At 40.0% G+C, this 7197-nt stretch overlaps 1 protein-coding gene across 4 annotated transcripts in view; it reads right to left on the reverse strand.

Annotated features, from left to right (window-relative positions):
* osbpl8 (oxysterol binding protein-like 8) overlaps window positions 1–5499 on the reverse strand; it is a 52967-nt gene extending 47468 nt beyond the window's left edge. For 3 of the 4 annotated variants that reach the window (XM_058076967.1, XM_058076964.1, XM_058076960.1), the window contains exons 1-2: window positions 5197–5498; window positions 2271–2320 (exon numbers count right to left, since the gene is read on the reverse strand). The gene's annotated coding sequence lies outside the window, so the exon portion shown is untranslated. Of the gene's footprint in view, window positions 1–2270; window positions 2321–5196 lie in introns of all 4 variants that reach the window. The other variant, XM_058076959.1, reaches the window with a different exon arrangement.
* Between the last annotated feature and the right edge of the window lie 1698 nt (window positions 5500–7197).

Raw genomic sequence — 7197 nt, forward strand, 5'->3', positions numbered from 1 at the left:
TTTATAAAGCTGCTAGTCAAACTATGTTTTCCTAAATTAACCTTAAGCTGAAGGAGGAAACAAGAGAAAGGGGAAATGGGCAATTTAACTTGCATGATCCAATTAAATCATGTGCTTGTCCCAGTTTGGTACATGCTCCAGGGGGAGGCAAATGGAATAGCCCATGTAGGTCATAGGGATGGCAGAATATTAATCAAACATGTGAGTAAGAACAGTGTAATATTACCATGGCTGACCAGTGAGAATTCAACAATGTACAATTACATGTGTACCTGTCGAGGCTGTAAATGACGTTTGTGGCACTCCCTATGGGGCTTAGAGCGCACTGGGCTGTGTGAGAAATCTCAAATCAACCCAATTTACAGGGTGAAGCTTTGGGTTTTAATAACAGCGCCACCATGTGGTGTACTTGTCAGAAAAAGAAAACCAGAGTGATGAAAGTACTGCCCAAACGGTTCATATAGAAGAGTGAGCTTACACCAGTAGTGTAGCTAGCGGGGCATTTGCAAGCCCCTGGCTGTTTTTTTAGTTTGTCTGCGGCACATTCTAAAGGTTGGTATTTTAGTAACATAAAGTTCAAGTATAATTTTTTTTTTTTTTTTTTTTTTAAGTCGTAATATTGTGAGAAAGAAAACAACAACAACAAAAAGCTAGAATGTTATGAGATTGAAGTCAAAATATTATGGCAACAACAACAGCAAAAACAGCTGTAATTTTACCAGAATAAAGTCAAAATATGAAGCGAAAAAAAGTAATTGCGTGAAAAAAAGTTGCAATTTTACTGGAATAAACTCATAATTTTATATCTGTAACCTCGTTTTAGTAGCATAAATTTGAAATGTGAAACCAAAAAATTGGTTATTTTTAAAAGTGTAATAGTATGACAAACAAAACAAAATAAAGTATGATATTATGGGAATAAAGTGAAATTAATTCATTATTTAATACATTTAATTAAAATGGGGGAAAAAAAAAGCAACGTTCATGCTAATAATACGTTTTTCCACCTATATCACAAAGGTGAGATTGTTTTTTTCTTGATACATATGTAACTTCTTATTAAGTGGTGACTCCAAATTGTCCATAATATAATAATAGTGGTTAGCGCGCAGGCCTCACAGCTAGGAGACCAGGGTTCAATTCCACCCTCGGCCATCTCAGTGTGGAGTTTGCATGTTCTCCCTGTGCATGTGTGGGTTTTCTCCGGGTACTCCGGTTTCCTCCCACATTCCAAAAACATGCTAGGTTAATTGGTGACTCCAAATTGTCCATAGGTATGAATGTGAGTGTGAATGGTTGTTTGTCTTATATGTGCCCTGCGATTGGCTGGCGACCAGTCCAGGGTGTACCCCGTGTCTCGCCCGAAGACAGCTGGGATAGGCTCCAGCATACCATAAACCTGGATGGATGGATGAATGGCATCTCTACATGTGTTGTTTTACAAAATATCAAAGTGGCCCTTGCATCCGTTCATTTTTCAGTATGGGACCCTCGGTGGAAAAGGTTTGGACACACCTGGCTTACACTTTTATACAGTACAGTACACTTGAGCTCTGAGGCAAAATTCAATACAACACAAACACTGTCAAATGGTGCATTGGTACAACCATGTCCATCCTTATACATTCTGTCAGAGCTTGCTAGAGTGTCACCTTGTAATATCCCAAACCATGCAATGCTTGTGACAGCAACACTCTGAATAACATCCAGCTATCTGATGGAGCTATCCACTGGAGCGACATGCGGATGAGAATGCTGATGAGCTCGATGACAAGCCAGACTGAACTCCGCAAGGTGTCAAGGAGACTGTGGCGACCTCGAACGTGTTCCATCCTCTTGTGGCAGCACAACAATGCGTCTGTTTAGCTCTTTAACTGACAGGGCTCAATCTACCACATAAAGCTGCACAGTGGAAAAATAATGTGACGCATGCTGCCTGATTTGAATGTTTCTGTTATAGCGCGCGAGTGTGCGCAAGCAGAAGCAAGCGATACCTCTTACATAAGACTAAAAAGAAAGACAAACACAGGTGCTCAGTCAGATGTTGTCATAAGCAGCCTGGAGATTTCAAATGTCAAAAAGAGGAAGTGCAAAGGTCATTTCTGTTGAGAACCATGCTATACCAATTCACAAGACAGGACACACGAGTGGGATTACTTCCCAAACGGGATCACATACAAACAACAGATGAATTATATCACATGCATGCAAGCATGCAGGAAATCGGACTAACTCGGCGTGCACTAGTTGAGAGTGATGATAGGACGTACCTCATGCGGCTGGGGCAGAAGAAAGCACCATAATATTCACAACACAGATCCTGGATGGAGGAAAAAAGAGAGTGGGGGGAAGAGAGACGCACATTAAGATGACATCACCAACATTTTTCTCCCGCCCCCTATAAATGTAGGCTGGTGCTGCAGGGCTGTCAGTATCTGCGGAGGAAAAGCCCAAGACAGACCAACTCCTGTGCATGTTTTTCTATGTTTGTGCAGCACAACCTTTTCTTTATTGTGGAGACATGTCTCTTTGAAAGGTCCACACACTAAAAAAATTGTAATTTCAACTGTAGCCCCTTTAGGTTATAAGCTTTTTAAAAATAAATGTGACCCAGCCACAGAAAGATCTTGCATTTTATACAGTAGTGTTAAAGTGTTTCCCCCCATCCTAATGTCAAATTTTTGTCACACTAATTATTTAAGCTCATCAAACAAATGTAATTCTAGCCCACTCATCTTTGCAGATTTTTTTGGTAGACACCAGAATTCATGGTTCCATTTATCACAGTGAGTCTTCCAGGTCCTGATGCAGCAAAACAGCCCCAAACCATCACACTACCACCACCATATTTTACTGTTGGTACTTTTATGCCAGCTGTGAGGGGTTCACCCTTTCCAAAAAAGTTCAACTTTTGTCTTGTCAGACCGCAGGGTGTTTTCCCAAAGGTCTTGGGGATCATCAAGAAGTTTTCTGGATAAATTTTGTTAAGTGCTTTTCATCTTGGAACTCTGCCATGAATGCCGTTTTCACCTAGTGTCTTTCTTATGGTGCAGTCATGAATACTGACCTTAACTGAGGCAAGCGAGGCCTGCAGGTATTATTGCCGTGGGGTCTTTTGTGACCTCTTGGGTGGGTCATTGCTGTTCTCTTAGGGTAATTTGGGTTGGCCAGCCACTGCTGGGAAGGTTCACCATTGTGAATTTTGATTTTTTTTCTCCTTAATAATAGAAAGTTTCATTTATAAACTGCATTTTGAATTCTGATGTGTTATTATTTACAAATATTTAAATTTGTTATTTATAGATTTAGGGCTGCACGGTGAGCGAGTGGTTAGCGCGCAGGCCTCACAGCTAGGAGACCAGGGTTCAATTCCACCCTCGGCCATCTCTGTGTGGAGTTTGCATGTTCTCCCTGTGCATGTGTGGGTTTTCTCCGGGTACTCCGGTTTCCTCCCACATTCCAAAAACATGCTAGGTTAATTGGCCACTCCAAATTGTCCATAGGTATGAATGTGAGTGTGAATGGTTGTTTGTCTATATGTGCCCTGTGATTGGCTGGCGACCAGTCCGGGGTGTACCCCGCCTCTCGCCCGAAGACAGCTGGGATGGGCTCCATCACCCCCCGCACCCTTGTGAGGAAAAGCAGTTGAAAATGAATGAATAAATGAATTTATAGATTTAAGTATAGATATAGATTTAGACACATTAATCGCACTTTTTAAAAATAGTGCAGTTAAAGGAAATGTTCATTAACATGTTATTGACGCGTTGACTTGAAAATGTAAACAATTATGATTCCACTGCCTCAAGTTGTCACAACTGCACAACAGCCTTGTTGGTGTTATCTTGAACAAGTCACTTGATTTCCCCCCAAAACAAAATAGTAGGCAGAGGACGGGAAAAGAAAATTGTCATCCAGAGCTGGATCTGTGTGCTACTGCATAAATCCACAATGACAAGAACAAAAAGGCAATCAGCTAATGTATTTGAAACAACACATGGGTGTTCCAGCAGAGTGAAAAATCATGTGCCAGCTTTGGCATTTTGATAACCTTCTGAGTCAAACAGAATTTGTTATGAGTCCTTTGCTTAAGCGGTCAAAGAGAAGGTTGCTGTGGGTGAAAACAAACTCACTGTAGCATTTGAACATATGAACATGTGAGAGTCATCACATATGATGACTAAGTGTCATGTAAGGCTGTCGGTTTTGCAATATGGCAGCGTCACTAAAAAAAAAAAATAACATTTTCCACGCCCAGCCATAATCTCTATCTCTGTGATATAACACTGCAAACTGAAACCAATTACTGTCTGTTTACTTTCCAAGCCAGTATTACACAAAGCTGTCTCCCAAGATAGATTACTGTCTCCATACTGTATATTTGCAGATTTTCTGGCTTGGTTATAAGATATAACCAGAATCAAGTGTAGCTATTGTGAGCTAGGGTTTGGGCGGAGGGGAAGAGGATGGAAACATAATTTGCATGGAAAATGTGCAAGTGGCTTGCTTGAGAATTGACTCAACAAACATTTGTCATGTAAAGTCTGGAATAACCATTCATTAACAATGCAAATTTGCAGGGAATTGGAATAGCAGCATCGTGCAAACTTCCTGTTCCATAAAAAGCCACCAGGCTCAAAAATGTAAAATGGCATTTTCAATTAGGACATTATTTTGTAGCGGTTGTAGCTAACACAGATGACAATACTACAATGTTTCACCTTTGACACACCCACAATGATGTGGAAAATGTCAAAATAATAATAATAATGGCACAAAAACGTGGTAAGTGGTAACATAGCACCTGGGTGGAACACCAGCGTGTGTGTGGGGGGGTCACGTGATGCAGGGAAAGTAACGTACACAGAAGGGGAGTGTGAGATTAGAAGCTCCATAAGATGCTAAATATAGGAGCGCATGTCTTGCAAATGCAGATTTGTGGAATCACACACCAATCCACTGCAACTATGATCAACCCGCTTGTAGACATACTTGATGCAGGGGTTTAGCAGAAGGCTGAAGCTTTCTGATCAAACGTGAAAATCCTAGATTATTATATAATACATTGCAGTCTGCTCGTATTCAAAGAGGAACCCACCGTAAACATTAGCAGTGCCAGCTGCCTATGTCACAGCTGTAAAAAGAAAAACAGCGATGCCATTCTAAAATATGTTATCTGGTTTGCTTGCCACTCACCTGTGCTTATCTTTACACAGAGGCTCATTGAAGGAAAATGCTGACTGATTATATCCGTCTTCACAGAGTGGCTGTCTGCTAGCTGTTAGCTTGACTAGTTTAACTGTGACAGACGTTTAGCCACATCCGCGTCGATAACTTCAGCCCACAGCGGTCCATTTTATTCCATTTAAAGCAAATATATGAGTCCAATCAAGTGTAAACTACGAATAGTAAAACAAAAAAATAGGAATTAAAACAACTTGCGAGCTGCTGCCCCAACGGTTTAGATGTTCAGATTCAGAGGACAGACGTGCGAATGACAACAAACCACACGCTATTTCCTGTTACGAATTAAAATAATAAAAGCACGGTGAAGAAAATACGGGTTGCTTTTAGTATCCACACTTAATTTACACAATTTTGTCATGCACATAAAACTGTAGCCTTATTTTTTTTATTTCGTCCACGCTCGCTTTGGGTTTCCCAATATGGTTAACGTTTACGATGGCCATCTTTGATTTGTTTTGAAAGTCGCGTTGTCCATATCCTGTCTGTGCTTTGTATTGTCGGTCCTCGATTTCCTTTTTGGTGCTGATTTGATTTGACCAATGTGACCTAAGAACCTTGCATTCTATACACTGGATACATCATTATCGGAACAATGTGAATGATATAAAGTTACTGTAAAGAAATACAGACCTGATTTAAATCTTTAGGTCTAAATCATTAAGTCACATCTGGCTGAACAGGGCATCTGTGACTTGATCAGTCCACTTTCACTACAAATCCAGTCCTCTTGGTAATTTTCACATTCATTATAAATATATAAATATAAATATGATACTGTCAGGTGTCATAAAAGCATGTAATTGTCATAACTCATCAGGAAGACCAACTATTGCTGCAAATTGCTTAGTTAATATAAACAATATGTGATTTTTGTAATCATCAGTTTTTAATGCACGATTACATGGTTGGAGAAAAATATAATCAAATCTATTCTAATCGTTTGTACATCTAGCAGGCCAGTTGAAAAATTGTAAGACTTTTAATTTTACACTGTTGGATCTTAAGGAGGGTCTAGTTACAGCTTCAAAGTGCAAAAAGAAGAAATTGGAGTGAGACAAAAACATTTCTTGAGCAAGCAACGTCTACACAAAGCCAGTTGCCGTTTGACGACCCTGCACAACCCGAAGCTCCATTATGACATTGAAGGAAAACAGCAATTCTGTCACTTTGAAGAAGATGTTTTGTATTTATTTTAAAACTCTTTTTTCGCAGACGCCGTCTGATGGTGATTGGACTGCACTCGGTGAAAGTAACAACCTTGATTTGGGCCAAGGATCATCCCATATCTTGACAGACAGCCAAGCGGATCCTCCTGCTCTGGGCTGATGACATTTTTGGGGGATTCGACCACTTGACTTTTTTGTTACCCTCTGGATCTTTAAAGAAGTTTAAAATGAAATTTTAAAGTTTAAAATGACTGTCCTACGGCATCTAACTCCAGCAGCAAAGGCAGGCTATGAGAGGCCTTGCATATGTAGCTCAACAATCACACCGTTTTTTCTGACAGTGACAGTGTGACAGTGTGAATATCTGAACAGAATCCACATTTTTTTAAAGGCAGTAGCCTTAAATTTCTTTTCATTTTAATGCTTGTTTGCAATAAATTGCTTACTTAGCGTGGTCATGTTTCTCATAAGGATTGTGGCTTATTGGCAAAGTTCCCCAAATGTGTAGTCTTTCAATTTTTGATCAGGTGTGCTATGACAGAAACTTGTATGAATGGACAAGGGCGACATCTGATGGCACAACAGATTCACTACGTCTTGTGACAAGTGTCAACCTATCACAACTTTAAAATGCGCATCAATAAGAATACATTTATTCAGCAAAATATATAATTTCTCATGCATCCAAATTATTTAGTGCATTAAAGCACTTTAAAAAAGTAGCAGTTTGACAGCTGCTCACTCCTCCTCCTTCCCGTCTGCTCCCCTTTCGCAGCCTCCTGTT

This window comes from Doryrhamphus excisus, chromosome 7 (genome assembly GCF_030265055.1).
Source record: "Doryrhamphus excisus isolate RoL2022-K1 chromosome 7, RoL_Dexc_1.0, whole genome shotgun sequence".
Lineage (NCBI taxonomy): Eukaryota > Metazoa > Chordata > Actinopteri > Syngnathiformes > Syngnathidae > Doryrhamphus > Doryrhamphus excisus.